Consider the following 8,594-nt stretch of genomic DNA (forward strand, 5'->3'; position numbering starts at 1 on the left):
CTCCACTGCTAAAAGGACATACTATCACAACAAAATTAACAATTTGTCTAACTCTTGCATGCTTTTTAAAACATTTTCCTTCCTTTGTCCTCCTCATCCCCCTCCTTCATCAACAGCGGACGACTTTGCCACATTCGTCATAAATAAAATTACAAACCTAAGTGCACAATTTGCCCTACCACAAACTGTCAAACACATCTTACCAGCAAACATACACTCATTTTCATCCTTCTCTCTACTCTCTGAGACAGAGGTCTCTAAACTCATCCTTTCCAATCATCCTACTACTTGTCCGCTTGATCCTATTCCATCTCGTCTCCTTCAAGCCATTTCTCCTGCCGTTGTACCTGCACTCACTCACATCGTTAACACATCACTTCACACTGGTGTTTTTCCCTCAACATTTAACAGACTCGTGTAACCCCACTTCTTAAGAAACCCACTCTTAACCCACTCTTAACCCAACTCTTTTAGAGAACTACAGACCGGTTTCCCTTCTACCTTTCATTACAAAAACACTTGAACGAGTTGTGACAATCACCTTCAACTCAACCTGGCTAAATAATGTGGAGAAGACGAAGGAGATTGTTGTTGACTTCAGGAGAGTGCGCATTATATCTGCACTGTTGTTTACTTTTATTGGTTTGCACTCTATCTGCCATATGCCTTGTGCTTTATATATATATATTTTTTTTTTACATTTTACCTTATTTGTATATTTGTATAGTTGTATTTTGTATTTTGTATTTAATCTGTACCTATCTGTATTTATGTTATCTGTATGCACCAAGGGTCTGAGAGTAACGCAATTTCAATTCTCTGTGTGTATGTGCTGTACATGTGGAAGAATTGACAATAAAGCAGACTTGACTAAGACAGAACAGTTTGTGGTTTCAACAAACCCATCACTTTATCAAAATTTCACTATCCAGTTAGGCTTATCAACATAACTCCTTCAAAAACAGCTAGAAACATTGGAGTTGTGATTGATGATAAGCTGAATTTCTCAGACCACATTGCTAAAACTGTCCGGTCCTGCAGATTTGCTTTATACAACATTAGGAAGATCAGGCCCTTTCTTTCAGAACATGCAACACAACTCCTTGTTCAAGCTCTTGTTCTATCCAGGCTGGACTATTGCAATGCTCTCTTGGCAGGTCTTGCAGTCACTTCTATCAAACCTCTACAATTAATCCAAAACTCCTCTGCAAGATTAATCTTTAATGAGCCGAAAAGAACGCACGCCACACCTCTGTTCATCAATACAAAAATAAAGGCATTAATGTTTGCCTACAAAACTACCACTGGCTCTGCGCCCCTTTACCTAAATGCATCAGAGTTATGTGCCCTCTAAAAGCTTGCGTTCTGCAAGTGAACAACACATTATTGTACCATCTCAAAGAGGCACAAAATCACTTTCACTGATTTTTTCATTAACTGTTTCCTCCTGCTCAACTCAATCCGAGCAACTGAGTCCTTAGCCATCTTCAAGAAACGACTAAAAACACATCTGTTCCACCTTTATTTGACCCTGTAACTCTAGCATTTTCTATTCTATTTTAATTCTACTTTATATATTTATCTTTTTTATATAAAAAAACTAACTCTAGCTTTCTATTTTTTTTCTATTCTATCTAATTGTTTTTATTTGTGTGTGTGTGTGTATATACTGTGTGTACATATATATATATATATGTACACACAGTATATACACACACACTTAATCAGGCACTGTGTTCTGTGTAAAAGCAGCTGGACATTCTAAATGTTTAATGTAAAAAAACAAAAACAAGAAACACTTAAAGTGCCTTAATGTACTAATGTACTAAAACAGTGATATTATAAGATCAAATTCAGTATACACCTTATTGATAATACGTAATTTATATAGGCAATAAGATAAGCCCGGAATATGAACACAATGCGCTAAATGGTTAAGTGTTTTCTTTATAATGGATTTCTATGGGGAAATTTTAATGTGAAACTTTGCACATTGCATTTATATTCAGGGTTCATCTGCCAGCCTGTATAACGTATGCATCATCAATAAGATGTATACTGAATTTGGCCTTTTAAAATTAGTTTCTTACTCTATTAATATTTAATACAAACCTAGTAAATATAAGTGGCAGTCAGTGGTGTAAAGCTGTGTTTTGACCTCCAGGTGGGCATTCCTATAGGTGTGTGAAGCCACATGAAAATTATGAATGTTCTTGGTCAAGTCTTGTCCTTCTATGGCCTCTATGTGTGTTGTTTTCGGAGTTCATTTTATTTAGATATTTTTAAAATAAATATCTGGATTTGGATCCATCTCTCCCTCATCTCTGAATTACACTCGTTACACTTGGGTAATCCTAAATGCCGGGTATACGTAGAACCCTAGAGAACCGGGTAAATAGAACCCTCAGCCCCTGTCTTGACAGGATGTCCGCCCCAAAATTGTAACCCATGGAACTGCTCAAGAGGAGTGCCCAAGCATCTCCCATCAAGTCTTCAGTAGTGGGCACCAATGCAACCTGCTTTGGGAAATGATGACGCTACTGCCATGTTGTCAGCCCACAGACCAACATGTGGTAGCCACTCAGGGAGAGTGATACTTTATATCTAGAATTACCTCATCTCCAGACAATTTATGTGCCAAGTGAGATGACAATCTTCCCTGAGTCCATAGACTGGGGACCTTCAAATCCATACCCCAACCTTTAAGAGGGGCGTCCATCACAATTATTTTCCCAATGGCAACACACACACCAAGTGTTGCCTAAAAAGTTTAGAAAGTAAGGTAGTGTCCATGGAAGAACGGTACAAATAACACTGATGCATAACCTTAGTGACTCGCAGGGGGTGGTGTCTCTAGGCTGAAACCCCCTGCATAAGAGCCACCTTTTTAATGGCCTTGTATGGAGCAGGCCTAATGAACTAATAGGGAACACCTCTATGTTAAAGAGTTAACATTTGTAGCATTTGGACCAATCAGACACACAACTTTTTGTTATATTTAACAAATAATATCGAACTCCCCATCACCTAACCAAATGGCCAATTACGAGGGTCTATGGACCCTTCCCCCGAAATGCACCTAACACCTCAGAAAAGCAGAACAGGCCTCTGGTTCCATGGTAACCAATGCTGATATCACTGGTTTTATGGCCTAAAAGGAATGCAGGGGATAAACTCCCTCATTTTCCTCATAAGAAAGGCACAAATGCACAGGAGAAACTGACTTTTCTACTAATTAATTCATAGGAAAACCTTCTTTGAATGAACGCCTAATGAACTAATAGGGAACACCTCTATGTTAAAGAGTTAACATTTTTCAGATTGAGCTAATATTTTTCAAATGTCGAGGCATTCTTTAGATTTATCATGTCAAAGCAGTCTCCTGATTGGATTTGAGACACAATGTCTTTGAACGTTAATATTTTCAACCTGTATGTCCTCAGAGTATGGTTCAGATAACGTAGATCTACGATTGGACAGATCTTTGGTCCGAAGAAGCTTTTTTATTATTTTGGGAGTGAATCCACACCCTTGTTTATCTATATCTTATCTATCTATACCTTATCTTACCTATGTTGATACGCTTGTAGAATCATTGTGGGGTGTGCACTGAGGTGTCAGCCTTGGCTTAGCGGAGCTAAGATGTGTGTTTGTGTCAGTTCAGTTTATTCATCCCTTAAGAAATTTGGTGTGCAAAGACGTCACACATCCCATTAACACAGTCTCACATAAATACATTAAAATGCATTAAAAAACAAACAAACAAAACAACAAATGAAAAATGATAAAGGGAGGGGTGGATGGGAGTTCTAATAACCATCAATTCAAGTATCAGCATATTAGCCATGTTTACATATGATTTAACTTAGAAATAGCAGTTGGTATGAATGAGTTCTTAAAACTCATTATACATTTATACATTAAAATAATTCAAACGTTGTTGTCTGTGATCGTATTCTCCATCAAGAATGTTTTAGTGTCTGCCATACGTTTCGGGTTGTTCCAAATTGATCAAAATGTGAATAAATAACTAACAAAATGTAAATAACTATTTTTATTGCTTTTTTACTGCAATACTCAAATGCATGACTGATATCTTTAGGACATGATGAGAAAAAAAACATGGACAAGTAAATATAATTGATCCTTTAGTTACAATATAAAACCAGTTGACAGCACAGCATCTTTAAATACGACAGTAGACACTCTCACAATAAAGCAAGTCACTATGCATGCATAAATTGTCTATTATTCCATGTATTTTCTTGTATTTGCCCCACCCCCCAGTTTAAGGACTCACCCCGCTAGAAATTTTACGTTCCCAGAACATCCTCAGATCGTCCCCGCTGGTGTCAAGGACGTTACCTAGTTACGTCCCCAGAACGTTCTGAGATGGTCATAATGTGGATTTCTTTAAAGGGTTGGGGGACGTTATTTGGAGGACCTTCACAGAACATTTAGGACGTTCTGGGAATGTTAAGGGAACCATAACTATAGGACATTCCCTCCTCCTATTTAGGTTCTTCCATCACATTTACGGAATGTTTTCAGAACCTTTAGTAACACATTACGGACACTATAGGGGACCAAACTAGAATGTTACACTGCAGCACTTTCAAACTGGTTCTTGGTCTGCAGAACCTTAATCAGGCACTGTGTTCAAGCTTAACACATTCAAACATAAAATACAAAGTAAGAAAACATCATTCATTATTTTGTGAACAAAAACAGATTATAAACGAATATTAAATGTGGTCATGCATAGGAAGGGTGGGGGAGATAGAGAGATGGGGCGAGTTCAAATTGGCTTAACTGCCATGACAATTTCCACACTAAAGCATCAAAATGTGTCCAAATAATGGAAATGGAAACAGTAACAAGAACATAACGATTTATATTAATGATATATTCAGTGTGTGTGTTTGTGTGTGCGTGTGTGTCAGTCACTGTCTCCATCTTCAGGAGGTGCCTCAAATTGTTCTTCCGCTGCCTGAAAAAAAAGCAAATAACAATATTTAGCAATCACTTCAATTACTTTTTAATTGCTTTTAATAGAGGATTAAACCTGCAAAAACAAAACAAAACAAAAAACATAAATAGTATATATATATATGTGTGTGTGTGTGTGTGTGTGTGTGCCTGCTGTTCTTCAGAAAAATCCTGCAGCTCCTACACAATCTTTGGTTTTCCAGCATCTTCTGCTTATGTGAACTTTTTCCAACAGTGACTGTATGATTTTGAGATCCATCTTTTCACACTGAGGACAATTGAGGGACTCATACACTATTACAACTATACAAGAACATAACGATTTATATTAATGATATATTCAGTGTGTGTGTTTGTGTGTGCGTGTGTGTCAGTCACTGTCTCCATCTTCAGGAGGTGCCTCAAATTGTTCTTCCGCTGCCTGAAAAAAAAGCAAATAACAATATTTAGCAATCACTTCAATTACATTTTAATTGCTTTTAATAGAGGATTAAACCTGCAAAAACAAAACAAAACAAAAAACATAAATAGTATATATATATATGTGTGTGTGTGTGTGTGTGTGTGTGTGTGTGCCTGCTGTTCTTCAGAAAAATCCTGCAGCTCCTGCTGGTTTTCCAGCATCTTCTGCTTATGTGAACTTTTTCCAACAGTGACTGTATGATTTTGAGATCCATCTTTTCACACTGAGGACAATTGAGGGACTCATACACTATTACAACTATTACAAAAAGGTGAAAACATTTTCTGAAGCTTAAGAAGGAAACACAAAGCATTAAGAGCCAGGTGGTGGAAACTTTTTGAAATGGATGATTAGGGTAAATTGTACTTATTTTGACTTTTGGGAAACATGTAATTATTTATGTAGCTACTGAAGTGCAGTTCTAACTGAAAAAAAATATGATATTTAAACAAAATTTACACATCATAATCCGGTTCAAAAGTGTACACTCTCTGGCTCTTACCTTGCCTGCTCCTTGAGCATTAGTAAATATTTTCACCTTTTGTAATATTTTTGTATGAGTCCTTCAGTTGTCCTCAGTGTGAAAATATGGATCTGAAAATCATACTGTCACTGTTGGAAAGAGTTCAAATATGCAGAAAATGCTGGAAAACCTGGTATTTATCTCAAGATTTATTTATTTATTTTTACTTTTCCGTGTGCAACATTGCATTTTTTAATACACGATATACACAATTTGATTATTACTATACTTCATGCTTGGGTTAAACACAATTGTTTAGAAAAGTTTCCTGCTATAAAATATGTTTGTATATCCTAATAACAAAAATATTTTTATAAATATATTTACAACTATAAACTTCAAAGTCAAAAGTTTTTGAACAGTAAGATTATTAATATATTTTTAAAAAGTCTCTTCTTCTCACCAAGCCTGCATTTATTTGATCCAAAGTACAGCAAAAGCAGTAATATTGTGAAATAGTTTTACTATTCAAAATAACTACTTTCTATTTGAAAACATTTAAAATGTAATTTATTTCTGTGATCAAAGCTGAATTCTCAGCATCATTACTCCAGTCTTCAGTGTCACATAAACCTTCAGAAATCATTCTAATATGCTGATTTGCTGCTCATGAAACATTTATTATTATTATTATTATTATTATCAATATTTAACACAGTTTAGTAAATTTTTTCAGGATCCTTTGATTAATAGAAATATCCAAAGATCAGCATTTATCACTATACCATTCAAAAGCTTGGAGTCAGTATAATGTTTATAATTTTTATTTTTTTTTGGAAAGAAATTATAGAAATATTAGAAGATGCTTCAAATTGATCAAAATTGATGATAAAGACATTTATAATGTTACAAAAGATATATATTTCAGATAAATGCTGTTCTTCTGAACTTTCTATTAAAGAACATCCTCCTAATGTCATATTCGGAATGTTATTATATGACTAAAAGAGGACCATGTGAGAACATTCTGTTAACGTCCCAAATGTCCTCTTAGTAACGTTCTCATGTGACCAAAAAATAACCAAAATGGAACGTCCTCCTAAAGTCATATCTGGAACGTTATTATATGACTAAAAGAGGACCATATGGGAACGTTCTGTTAATGTCCCAAATGTCCTCTTTGTAACGTTCTTATGTGACGTATAACCTAAAGTCCTAAAGTCATATAAGGAACATTAAGCTCCAGCACTTTCATAACCAAAAGAGGACATTTTAGGAACGTCCCTAATGTTCTGTAAAGGTTCGGGACTTTCGTCACCTTTAGAGAATTTTTAGGGAACGTTGTGCAAGGTTGCGAGAACGTCCCCTCCTATACTGTCTTTGAAAAACATGCCAGTAATACCCTAGAAGCAAAGAAAACACTAAAGCAAAGTTGATATTTCTTAATCTATATAAAAAAATATATTTTAAAAATCATAAGGGGATGGGAAGATGACGTCCTGCTTTCCAGGTATTCCCACTTGGCAACGCCTGCACTATTAAAGCAACACCCCATACAAGCTAAGAGGGTGAGTGGCTCAGAAAGAGGGCATGATGTGGTTCATTCTGTATATTTCTCTATACTTGCTCACTGACTGTATCTCTGCAGATTCAGTCCTCAGATCAGACACATGTCAGCTCCAGAGACGCTTCAGGCTGAATGGGGTGTATCAGGATGGAGATGTTATACTTGGAGGCCTGTTTGAAGTTCACTTTTTCACAGTATTCCCAGAGCTGAGCTTCAGAACAGAACCAGAGGAACCATATTGTGAAATGTGAGTCAAACTGACAGCATGACTATGAAAAAAAACAGAGAAAGATTAAATAATAATATAATTAATATTTAATAAATATAAATGTTATGATTTTCTTGCCCTTTTTGCCTCAGTTAATTTGCTCAAATGATGTGATAACAGCAGCAATACTATCTTGACAAAACATCTGTATTGAACCCACTGTGTATTTAATTAAATGTGCACCAGAATGTACCTCTTGTGAACTCTGATATTTTGCTATGTATTAATGATATTTCAATTCATCCTGTAGCTTTTAATCTATTTTTAATATATTTATTTATTTACTTTGTTCATTCCTTAGATTTAATATGGAAAGCTTCCAGCATGCACAGACCATGGCTTTTGCAATAAATGAGATCAATAAGAATCCCAATCTGCTGCCCAATATCACTCTTGGTTACCATCTTTATGACAACTGTGTGATGCTAGGAATGGCATTCCGAGCTGCCATATCCCTAGTTAGTGGGACAGAAAAGTCATCCTCTAACCTTAATTGTACTGGCCCTCCTCCGGTGATTGGGATTGTGGGGGATCCAAGTTCAACTCCATCCATTGCGATTTCCAGTGTTCTGGGGCTGTTTCGAGTACCTATAGTAAGATGGGATACAAAAAGTAAAAATACACTATATGCATATTTTTGCTTATATCTGTTTGCCTATGAAAACATTACAAAAGCACTGGTAAATTATTTATTTATTTTTGATCATCATGCTATTTCTCTGTCTAATGCCCTCTTCCTCTGCTCTAATTAGGTCAGTCACTACGCCACCTGCTCCTGTTTGAGTGACAGGAAAAAGTACCCCTCTTTCTTCAGAACAATCCCTAGTGATGCCTTCCAGGTGCA

General features: G+C 36.0%; 1 long non-coding RNA gene across 1 annotated transcript in view; it reads left to right on the forward strand.

Moving 5' to 3' along the window:
* The first annotated feature begins 2,539 nt into the window (after positions 1 to 2,539).
* The window catches only part of LOC107557167 (uncharacterized), a 19,985-nt gene continuing 13,930 nt past the window's right edge, over positions 2,540 to 8,594 (forward strand). The window contains exons 1-2 of the long non-coding RNA XR_001605363.1: positions 2,540 to 2,550; positions 8,541 to 8,546. This is a non-coding gene — a long non-coding RNA (uncharacterized lncRNA). The remainder of the gene's footprint in view (positions 2,551 to 8,540; positions 8,547 to 8,594) is intronic.

The sequence above is a fragment of the Sinocyclocheilus grahami genome, unplaced genomic scaffold, assembly GCF_001515645.1.
Source record: "Sinocyclocheilus grahami isolate Dianchi unplaced genomic scaffold, SAMN03320097.WGS_v1.1 scaffold591.1, whole genome shotgun sequence".
Classification (NCBI taxonomy): domain Eukaryota; kingdom Metazoa; phylum Chordata; class Actinopteri; order Cypriniformes; family Cyprinidae; genus Sinocyclocheilus; species Sinocyclocheilus grahami.